Below are 12,500 nucleotides of genomic sequence, written 5' to 3'. Positions count from 1 at the left end.
TTGCCTATAAATACACCAAATAGTCTGGCCTATTCTTTATATATTCTCCTCTGTCCTCAACACAAATATTACCAAACAATTCTTCTTCTCTCAAGGAGTTAATTACTGCCCTTTAATTATTCTATGGCCCCTTTCCTCTTGGTAAGGGTAGAAGAGAGATTTTAGATATGGTGAGCACCTCTTCTTGGAGGACACTCCAAAATCAAACCATTCTTCTCTAGTCTTGGGTAGGCCCTTAGCCTCTGTTCCATGGTCTTCCACTGTCTTGGGTTAGAGTTTTCTTGGCTGAGGGCACACTCGGTCAAACTATTTTAACTTACTTCTCTTCGTCTTTTTTTTTTTATTAGTTTATATTGTTTATGTAGGAAATGTTTATTTTAATGTTACTGTTCTTAAATATATTTTCTTTTTTCTTCTTTTCCTTTCCTCACTGGGCTACTTTCCCTGTTGGAGACCCTGGGGCTATATCATTCTGCTCTTCCAACTAGGGTTGTAGATTAGCAAATAATATATATATATATATATATATATATATATATATATATATATATATATATATATATATATATATATATATATATATATATATATATATATATATATATATATATGTACCAACTGTGTGTCACACGATCGTACATAATTCATTTTGTATATATTATGCTTGTATCTTCGCTCTTCCCTCGCACTAAAAAGAACCAGAATAAACATGTCTGCGTTTCGCCTCTGTAACATTGTCTGTCTTGTGAACATGAAAATTCCTGTTGCCTTGGGCTTTTGTATATAAAGGAGAGTGTTCTATAATAAATTGACGCAGTTGCTTTCAAACTGCCTTTCAGTTCACAACCTTCTCTTGGCCGTCACTCTGGGGTCACCAATGTGACGGCCGAGAGAAGGTTGTGAACTGAAAGGCAGTTTGAAAGCAACTGAGTCAATTTATTATAAACACTCTCCTTTATATAAAAAAGCCCAAGGCAACAGGAATTTTCATGTTCACAAGACAGACAATGTTACAGAGGCGAAACGCAGACATGTTTATTCTGGTTCTTTTTAGTGCGAGGGAAGAGCGAAGATACAAGCATGATATATACAAAATGAATTATGTACGATCGTGTGACACACGGTTGGTACGCTCCCACCGCCTTCCACCCCCACCCACCTCGCCCCTCCATCGTTGGTACTATGAAGGACTCTACAGAAGTTGGCGCTGCGGCTGCCCCATTGAAACTTTCACCGTTCACCAGCGGAGAGGCGTTAGCTTGGTTTCAGCGCGCAAAAGTCCAGTTTCACATCAAGGGCGTGACTCGCTCAACCACCAAAGCAGATTATGTTGTCGCGGCGATACCCGAGGACACCTTCCCGGAAATATCCGACTGGCTTTGTGAACAAGGGGACACCCCAATAGCGTATGACGCCCTCAAAACATACCTTCTGCAGCAGTACTCGCCGTCGCCAGCCGCCCATATAGCAAAGCTTTTTCAGCTCTCACAACAACCGTTGGGGGACCAAAGGGCTTCGCTTGCCATCAGGGAAATGACCAGTATCGCTCGCCTTCAACCTGCCGCAGACGGCTCTCCTCGTGAGGTGGACCTACTTCGTGCCCTTTGGATACGCCGTTTACCCGGACCTATACGCGCTGCCATACCCGATGTCGATAGTTTACCCATAAAGGACTTGATGACCAAAGCCGACGCCCTTATGGACAGCCACTTCAAGACCTCCATCAACGCCTCCACCCCTGACGAAGAGGATGCCTATTCAACGTCAACCGAAGCTGATATGAATGCCGTAGGACATACACGCCTACCCCGTGACGTGCCGAAGCAGCGACAAAGCCGACCACCACCCACCAATCACTCGCGCCCCAACAAACGACTTCTACAGCCACTTACTACCTCCCATCCGCCGCAGTTTTGCTACTACCACTTCAGATTCGGGGCAACTGCGAAGAAATGTGCCTAGGATTATCAGTGGCCGAAAAAAGTGTTAGTAGGCCATCGCTCGTGGTGGCGGCCTCCCGTATTTCTAATCTTTTCTTTTTACATGATGCAGCAACGGGCGTGCGATTTTTGGTAGACACGGGTGCTTGTCATTCTCTTTTGCCAAGGAAATTCTTCAAGACACGACGTAGTCTGTCTACATCTGCCGACGTCCGCTTGGTAGCTGCCAACGAATCTGCGATACCCACCTACGGTTACGAGAACCTCACATTATCGTTCGGAAACGGTAAATTCAATTGGAAGTTTCTCATTGCTGACGTCACATTGCCAATCCTCGGTGCGGATTTCCTCTCTCATTTCCACCTTCTGGTCGATGTCGCCCACCGACGATTGGTCAACGCAGACTCGTACTTGTCGACACCTCTTCAATCCGTCCCCTCTAACCTCGCTCTCCACATCAGCGCACCCACGGATGCCTACGCCCACTTCCTCACATCGTACCCGAAAGTTTTACGTCCAGAACTTCGCCAAACACCCACGGTTCCTGCCAAGCACGGTATTTATCACCATATCAAGACGACGGGACCCCCAGTCTTCGCAAAATTCAAACGTATGGCACCGGAACGATTGGCAGCCGCCAAACAGACGTTCACCGAAATGGAGGAAATGGGCCTTTGCCAAAAGGCCTCCAGCCCATGGTCATCACCCTTACACATCGTTCTGAAGAAAGACGGCTCCCTCCGTCCCTGCGGGGATTACAGGTGCTTGAACATGCAAACAGAACCGGATCACTACCCCCTCCCAAACATTGCCAACGTTACCTCCTACCTGCACAGAGCAAAGGTTTTCTTTACGCTTAACCTCCTGAAGGGGTATTATCAGGTGCCTATGAACCCAGAAGACATCCCCAAGACTGCCATCACCACTCCCTTCGGTACATACACCTTCAATTACTCCTGTTTTGGCCTTCGTAACGCTGGGGCCACATTTCAACGTCTCATGGATGGCATCTTAGGGGACCTCCCTTTCTGTGTATGTTATGTGGACGACATACTTGTGCTCTCTCCTCAAAAGAGGAACACTGTCACTTGCGCATCGTGCTCGACCGCCTGAAACAAAACGGCCTTGTAGTCCGGTACGACAAGTGTACCTTTGGTGCCAACGAAGTGTCATTCATAGGGCACCGCATCACTCCTGAAGGAGTCCATCCCCTCCCTGAGAAGGTAGCAGCCGTTCAGAACTTCCCCGCGCCCTCAACCGTCAAAGCTCTGCAGGAATTCTTGGGCATGATCAACTATTATCATCATTTTCTGCCAGCCATTGCTGCCACTCTTGCTCCCCTCTACGCCTCCCTCTTGGGCAAGCCAAAGGACCTGAAGTGGGGTCCCCTTCAAGAAGCAGCCTTCTGCAATGCAAAGAAGGCCCTATCAACTGCTGCGGCTCTCACTTTTCCTATCCCACATGCCCCTCTCCTTCTCTCTACCGATGCCAGCGATGTCGCTGATGGTGCAGTACTCGAGCAGGTGGTCAACGGCTCGCCCCGCCCATTGGCCTTCTTCAGCAGAAAACTGTCCAAGGCAGAATCGGGTTATTCTACCTTCGATCGAGAATTGCTGGCGGTGCACTTGGCTGTCCGTCACTTTCACCATTTCTTAGAAGGTACGCCCTTCGTCATTCGTACAGACCACATGCCTCTGGTGCATGCCCTCACTCGACAGTCTGATGCCTGGTCCGCCCGGCAACGCCGACATCTCTCTGCTGTGGCTGAATACAATTGCACCCTTCAATACGTCCCTGGGAAAATTAATCCCGTTGCCGATGCCCTGTCAAGAAACACGTTGGCTGCCGTTCAACTGGGATTGGATTACAACGCCCTGGCTGAAGCCCAACGACAGGATCCAGAGTATCAAGCATGTAGGACATCCTACACGTCCCTCTGTTGGGAAGACTTTCCCCTCGAAGACTCCAACACCACCCTCCTCTGTGACGTCAGTACTGGTAGACCGCAACCTTGGATTCCTGCTCCCATGCGCCGGAAGGTGTTTGATTTCATTCACGGCCTTTCACATCCCTCGTGCCGTTCTACTGCACAGCTGCTGAAGGCAAAGTTCATTTGGCACGGCATTTCTAAGGATGCTAAGGATTGGGTCCGCGCCTTTACTTCTTGCCAAACTTCCAAAGTACATCGACACATGGATACCAGAGTGGGCACCTTTCCTCAACTTCAGCGTCGTTTCGCACACATTCACATCGACGTTGTAGGCCCCCTACCCACATCACAAGGACATCGTTACCTGTTTACCGTCATCGACCGCTCCACTCGTTGGCCTGAAGCCATTCCCATGGAAACTGCAACGTCCGCTTCATGTACATCTGCCTTACTCTCTGGATGGATTGCAGGATTTGGTATCCCTGAGCATATTACTTCTGACAGGGGAACCACTTTCATCTCTCAATTGTGGACATCATTAGCGAATATCCTGGGCATCACCCTACATCAGACAGCGGCCTACAACCCCGCTGCCAATGGAATGGTTGAACGTTTTCATCGCACCCTCAAAGCAGCTTTAATGTCCCGCTGCAAGGATTGCAACTGGTTTACTCAGCTTCCCTGGGTCCTCCTGCGACTAAGGACCACTCCTAAAGACGCCCTCGACGTCTCGGCAGCTGAAATGGTGTATGGCGGCCCGTTGGTCGTCCCTGCCGAATTTTTTCCTTCTACAACCTTCTCCGACGATCTCCAGCGCATACGTCACGTCGTGGGAAAATTTATTCCATGCCGCCAGACTTACAAGCCCCCAGCGAAGCATCACATACCAACAGACTTGCACTCTGCAACGCACGTCTTCCTGCGCAACGACACTAGCAAGTCAACGCTAACGCCCCCTTACACGGGCCCTTTCCTTGTGATCCTCCGCAGTCCGAAAGCATTCCTACTAAACATTCGTGGCAAAGAAGACTGGGTCTCCATTGATCGTCTAAAACCTGCTTATCTTCTGCCAGATGACCCGCCTACAGTTCGCCTCTCTAAATCAGGGCGCCCTATTTAACATGTACAGTATGTCATTTTTAGGGGGGGAGCCATGTACCAACTGTGTGTCACACGATCGTACATAATTCATTTTGTATATATTATGCTTGTATCTTCGCTCTTCCCTCGCACTAAAAAGAACTAGAATAAACATGTCTGCGTTTCGCCTCTGTAACATTGTCTGTCTTGTTAACATGAAAATTCCTGTTGCCTTGGGCTTTTGTATATAAAGGAGAGTGTTCTATAATAAATTGACTCAGTTGCTTTCAAACTGCCTTTGAGTTCACAACCTTCTCTCGGCCGTCACAATATATATATATATATATATATATATATATATATATATATATATATATATATATATATATGTGTGTGTGTGTGTGTATATATACATACATATATATATATATATATATATATATATATATATATATATATATATATGTTATAAGACCTGTGAGAAAGGTTTATTTTGGAATATCAATTGTTAATGTTAAAGGAAAAGAAGTTGTTGTAGTCTAAAATAAGAACTTCTGGAAATTTCTTTAAATCTGGTGACGCTCAAGTTTTGCTTATTGCGTGATATATTCCAACCAGAAACTTTCTCGAGTCTTATAAGAAACGTCTGTCGCGAATATAAAAGAATATGACCGATACGTTAAAGTCAGAGGCTTGCTTAGTTCATCTCTGGACACATTTTTGTTACACCCGTTGAGATACCTGATTTTTTTATTTTCACTTGTATAATGCTGCTGACTTTTGAAAGAAAAAAAAGAAAAAATTTTAGGAACGTCTGATTTCATCAGAAACTTTATTCCTTCTTATCACGTTTTATATATGAAAGTATGTCCTTGAAACTCTTTTAAAATTATGTGCTGAGCTTCGCTCGTCATTTGAATCTCAAGCACAGAGACTTATAAATCTCAGGCCTGTATTACGTTACAAATTATTTTAAGTTGTTATTAATTGGTGAGCTGTTGGTATTTTATGAATCTTATAAAATATTGTAAATATCATCATTAACCTTAAATAAAGTAATTGTTATATATTTGTTGGCTATTATTCTATTTTGCGGTTACTGTTTTGATATTATTTTTGTGGAATTAAATATTAAGTGAATTTTATGTAATCTACCTTTTAATATAGTTGTCAGAAGCATACACACACACACACACACACACACACACACACACACACACACACACACACATATATATATATATATATATATATATATATATATATATATATATATATATATATATATATATTATCCTTAAAGATGTGCAGTTATGAGAGAGTATGTAAGTCTGTATGTGTAAACCTAAGTGTTTAAGAAGTGGCAATTGCAAAGGCGTAAAATTTTCTTTGCGTCACAGAATGGTTTTGCTGTTCAGCCTTAGTGTGAATTAAAGTGACATTAAGAAATCTGGCATATGTGACAACCGTCCCTCATGTAAGTATTACTGACGGTGCGCAATACTATAAGAAGTTTCATTCCTATAAACATAAAGGTTTAATATTCAAAGCAGAATATGAAGTGTGTTATTCTATCCCTATGTGTATTTTTAACATCCATAGTTAGATTTGTACGTCTGCTTGTGTGTGCGAGTATGTGTGTTTCTGTATATGTATGCGAGAATATATGCGCATCTGTGTCTGGTTTTGTACGTATAAACATAATCTGAATATCTCATTTGCAGTTGGGGTATGTTCAATTGAAAGATTCTTATTTTACGAGCATTTCAGATATTGTAATATTCGACCTCACACAGTATGTATTACTCATGAACGAAGGCATAATGCTTGAAAACAACCAATTCATTTTCAGGTATATTTATGTTGGATGATAACTGTAGTTCTGCATAGAATTTGCAAGAATGAGCAAATCATTATTATTAATGATCAATGAAGTTACATGAGAAGAATGAACGTGTTCAATATGAAAATACAAAGTTATACTCTGCGAAGTATACAACTAGATTTGTAGAATAATATTGATATAGCATCATTAATTCTATAGCAACCTTTGCCTACCATTTTCTTACTCATTCGAAGAGACTCCCATTTATATTTTAACTACTGAACCGTGGATGAAGCTCCGGAACAGCAAAACTTTTACAATGAAGGTCATCTTATTCATACTCCGTCACTACCATGCTCCCTAGTTATCCAAAACCCTCTTTTCCAATTTATATCACCCACCTTATGAAGGTGTAATTTTCCGATATTGGACTACTATAGCTGGGTGATATAGCACTGTAACGGTGGTACAGCACTTAGCCTAAGTATGGTAGGTCGAGGATCTCTTTAAGGTTACCGACCACTAGTCCACCCAAAAGTAAATGGGTACCATCTTCTGGGTAAAAGAAATTTGGGCATGTGGCTACCTCACCTTAAAAGTTTACTGAGAAATCTGAGGGTGGTAAGGGAAGAGGCATGTGGTAAAAAGAAGGATATATTTTAGCTGTATGTATGTATGTATGTATGTATGTATGTGCAAGAGTAATGTTCATTTATGTCCATTACGTAAAGAGATATTTTTGTATAATAAAATAATTGTTGTTAGGTTTGTGACGCTGAAGTGTTGGTGATTAATAAAATTCCTGTAATGTGCATTATGAAAGCTTCATAAAATATGAAAGGCATACAAACACTAGTTTGCGAGAAAAGGTTCTAGAAGTACAAGGTCTAATCTCAACATAGCACTTTAGTAATATATTTCACACCAATAAAGCCTCAAATCTGTGGCGTGTTAATATTAGGAAATTTTAACTTTCATTCTGCGCTCTTTCCTGAGTAATCGGAAATAAATGATATAGAGGTTATGTGAGTTATGAGTTGCAGGTATGGTAAATTGAGGAATGATAACCCATGAAACAAAACACTGGAATTTAATTCAGACTTTTCACACTAAAGGAATGCCATAGCTAATCATATTTTGTGGATTTCACATTCAAAATAAAAGTACGGGTTTTTTACTCTAAGGACACGGGTATTTTTTTTTCTTCTTTTTTGCCAAGAAATCCAAGCACAGAGTACTGAAATTATGAGACTACGGTTTTAAAACACGGTATTTTAGCTTCATTGGCTGAATCGTGTTGAAAACTAACTTGCATTTTACGATTTGGGATAGAAAATGCATATTTTTCATGTCAAATCTCAAGGTAGAAAGAAGATAAGATTATTCTAGGTTTTTCTTAGTTTGTTCAAAACATGTTTAGGCTCCTTTAGGGGCTAGAAGCTTGTACAGAATACATTTCTCATTATAAGAAAGCAACCTGTGACGCATGTTTCACGCCATATGGTTTTAGCAAATACCCCTCAAGTCTCTACGTACTTAATTAGAGAGCACTAGGGTTTGGTAAAATAACTGCGAACTGAGTCAGTATCTGCTCTGCTCAACCCTTTGATAAGCAAAATCTGCTGAAAATTGCACATTTTCTCTGTATCCCTACATTGTTATTAATCATAAGTCAGTGAAAACTCAATGCTGTATAGCTAAATGGTGATATTATGGAAATTAGTTTGCTATTAGATGAAATCGTTGTCAATTATTCGACCACGGGGTCAATATCCCGCAGGGGATCAGTGCCCGGCTTATGGAAAAGGAAAACCCACTTGTCCCGGAAGAGCTGAGTTGTCCGGACCTCTGGAAACTATGCTATGCTGGACTACAAGGAAAATGTGGCCTTGATTGTGGTCCACGTGGCATGTATTTACATTGAATTATTGATGGGTATAGTGAAAATATTAGTTAATTCTTATACATGTATAGCCTAGGGATTTACAGTTCTTTCTAGTCCATTTCTTATTATAAAAATAGTTTATAGGATATAAATTACGATAATTCTAACTTTGTCTAATTTTAGTATAGCCTAGTAGTAAACAATTATCTTTAATTGCCTTTTCCGTTGTTTGAAAGGCAGCAATTACAATAGTGTTAGTTTTTTATCCATTTAGTATAGTTTAGTGCTAGTGTATATGAAATGTCTATTTGCCATTTCAGGGATTTGTAAGGCCGAAATTCTGTCATTTTAGCATAGTCTGGTTATACATACAATCCTCTAAGGGCTTTTCAGTGATTTATAAGACAGCAGTTACAATAATATATACTTTTTGTCCTTTTTAGTATCGCCTAGCGCAATTTTCAGTGGTCTATATTCTGCAAACAGAAATCACCAAATATATACCCTTTATGTGAATACAAGAGATTATTACATATATAAGAAAGCTTGTAACTGCAAAATATGATAGTGACGACACTACTTAATATCTTATTTTATCAGCTTCCAACCACCAGTTTCTGATCTTATGGGGATGCCAAGTTCTAGTGGATGACCCCTAATCATTGCTGTGATAGTGAGGTCGAGGTCGATAATATTCTCCTGGAAGTCATCAATGATATGATCTTCGATTCTAATTTCATAATAGACATTAACGATGACGTTCTCTTACCATAAGCTATATCTGGTGCAATAAAAGGGGCTAATTTTTATAGTTTACTAATTGTAATGAATTTTATGGTCTTCTACTAGTAAATGTTTTTATTGATAGTGCCCACGCAATTAATACATTGATATAAGTTATTTACCTTATCTTTTATCAGCAACTACTCCCAGAGCTGGACTGGGCACCAAGTCTGAGGAGGAAGAGGACTCAGCATCCATAAGGAAGAGGGCCAAGAGCGCCGGTGTCAAGTCTAAGAAACAGGTGTGGAAGAAGAAAAACATCAGCTACCCTGACCTAGCCAAATTCATCCACCCCACCCCAGTATTTATGATTTCCCCAACCCATTCTTTCAGGTTATGATTACGCCGTCTGTTTTGGAGGATATTGTTTATTAGATAAAACTTTTTGTCAAGCAAAAGGATGTGGGCACTACCTTCTCTACTGGCTTTCCTGAAATAATGGTATTTATCGGCATTATCATTTACATGGGCATTGTAGTCTACACATGCCTGGTCACAATGGGTGTGGATGTAGCAGGTGGAGGATGTAGTATATTTTCAAAATGTTCTAGTTCATGAGCTCCCTAATGCATTCTAAAAACAGTTAAAAAGCCTGAATCACCTCTGACTGATTATTCAAGATTCAGCCACTCTCCAATGCTGTTACCAGAAAATTCTTGAAGATGGCTGAGACACACAAAGATATCAGGGTTGGATCCTTATGGCAAAACATCTAAAACAAACCCGAAACGTGTTGGGGTATAGGTTGGGCTGCAGCTATAGTACTGATTGCTTCATACCTGACATCCTCCTCTACCAGGGGGAAACCGCTTTCTCCAGCCACACTACAAGTCTCTTATAGGTGGAATCTGCCTTGCAGGTCAGCATCCAGATTGTAATCACCTTCCTCAAGATCACGAAAATACCACATCAGTTAGCCATAAATGCAGACAACTGGTTTACAAGCATTGGTCAAGAGGAATACATCAAAGAACAGTTTGGTTGCAGATAACTGGGAACTATGAAAACCAATAGATATGGTTACCCACCGTTCAACTCTGTCGAAGAGATGGACTAAAAACCTGTTCTAAGGCATATTTTTCTGATAGGATACTTAACCTGTAGTGGGAGGATAAGAGTATCCTTAGTATCCTTTTCTTGGATGCAGTGGCAGCCCTAATGAAGTCAGTCCGCATTACAACAACAAGCAGAACAAGTAGAAGGAGAGGGTATAGGCTCCCTGCCCTAATGTCATCAAAAAGTACAATAGGAAGATGATAAGTGTAAATGTTATCCCAACTCTACAAGACTCCTGTGTGGGCAAGGTGGTAGTACATCAAGTTACTTAGATACATCGTGGACCTGTGCATTTTGAACACCAGGTTGCTGTACAAAAGTTATTGCAAGTCCCTTAAGGTGAAACCTATGCCTCTCAAGATCTTCCGGCTTAGCATCTCATGAGCTGCAAGCGGGAGCTGATACTTAACATGTTACATAGCATCCAGTGGCATGATACCAATAAGTGGCCTGTTGATGTTCATCCCTCTTGACATGTAGAATTGAGGTGCTTTTGTAAGTAAGTAGGAATAAATTAAAATCTCCATGTCTTGTATGTGATTGCAAGAGTTACCAGATAGATGTAAGCTTCAATTTGAATGAAAATCTGTTTATTAACTTTTTTTTGGGGGGGGGACACATTTAGTAACAAATTAATTTTATATTAGTAAAACTTTCCTCTAATGATTGAGAAATTATATGAAACTTATTTTTCTTGACAAATTTCGACAAAAAAGTGGTATTTAAAATACTTATTGCTAGAACCCAAATTTGATTGTTACTGAATTCAGAATTCTAGATCCTAGTCCCCGTTAATATTCCATGTACCAAAATCCTGGTTTTGATTTGTTAACATTACATACTGTATGTCAGAAAATTCAATCTGCTTTTCTTTCTTCATGTTGCATCAAACATCGGGGCACTGAGTCTTTCATGAGATCGAAGTTTGAAGACATCTTCATGGCTAAAAATAATTTCATCACTCCGCCTTATCTAAATCATCTTATGCCTCACCAGATGTTTCATATTTTAAGGTGTTTATTAAACAACAAAGGAAAATACCTTCCTTATTTCTTGTCTTTAGAATAGTTTCATTCCTTTTACAAAACAGATAATAATTCATAGCAATCCTCATTAGTCCATGAATCGCAGGTAATGCAGCAAATGTCAATATTCAAGTAGTTGCCGTTGTAAGGTTTGATGCCATTTTTCTTTAGAAGTTACATTCTGGTTCCATCAAAATATTGAAAATAAAGACTTCGGCTAAGTCCCAACGTTTCAAGATTTGGTGAATTTTTCCATATTAATCGTTTTATGTATTAAAACTTTATTTCGATGATTGTTTATTTTGGTTTTGCTCTTCTTTTAAGAATCCAAAATTGTAAAAATATTGCTCTTCACAGTGAAATTTTTGGATCGCCCATCCAACAGAAATATAGATTCCTTATACAGCGGGGTATTCATAAAACGTTAAAAATTATAATTGAAATTACCAACACATCCAAGAATAAAAACACCAATAACCCAATAATACCGATAATGAAAGTTTATTAAAGATAAGAGCTTATAAGCATAAAAAAGACCCAATTACATTTTGATAGCTTACATATGAAAACAGTTATTTTGATCTCTAACATGAAGACAATGACTTATTTTGATGGCTAATGTCAACACAGTTATTTTGATAGCTAATATGAACTCAATGATTTATTTGAACTTATGATATGTACACCATTATCACATATTTCTTTTTAAAAATTCAAGTTTTTGTCTAAGTATGTATTTTGTGGCGATTCAATTGTACAAAGATAAAAAAAAAAAATCCCACAAAATAACCTTACATTGACTGGAAAGGCCTCTTTTGTGTACGTATCGAAAAGGAAGCTGTTGTGTCCCTTAACTGTGTTGTTAGGGAGTCCGTATTCTTTTCCTTTTTTCGATGGAGAGGATTATGAAAAGGGTGGGTTGTGGCCGTCATCCCACTCTTTGTCTACCGAATCGCCCTGCAGGCAAGGCTTTCCG

This window comes from Palaemon carinicauda, chromosome 18 (genome assembly GCF_036898095.1).
Source record: "Palaemon carinicauda isolate YSFRI2023 chromosome 18, ASM3689809v2, whole genome shotgun sequence".
Taxonomy (NCBI): domain Eukaryota; kingdom Metazoa; phylum Arthropoda; class Malacostraca; order Decapoda; family Palaemonidae; genus Palaemon; species Palaemon carinicauda.
This window is presented reverse-complemented; position numbering follows the sequence as displayed.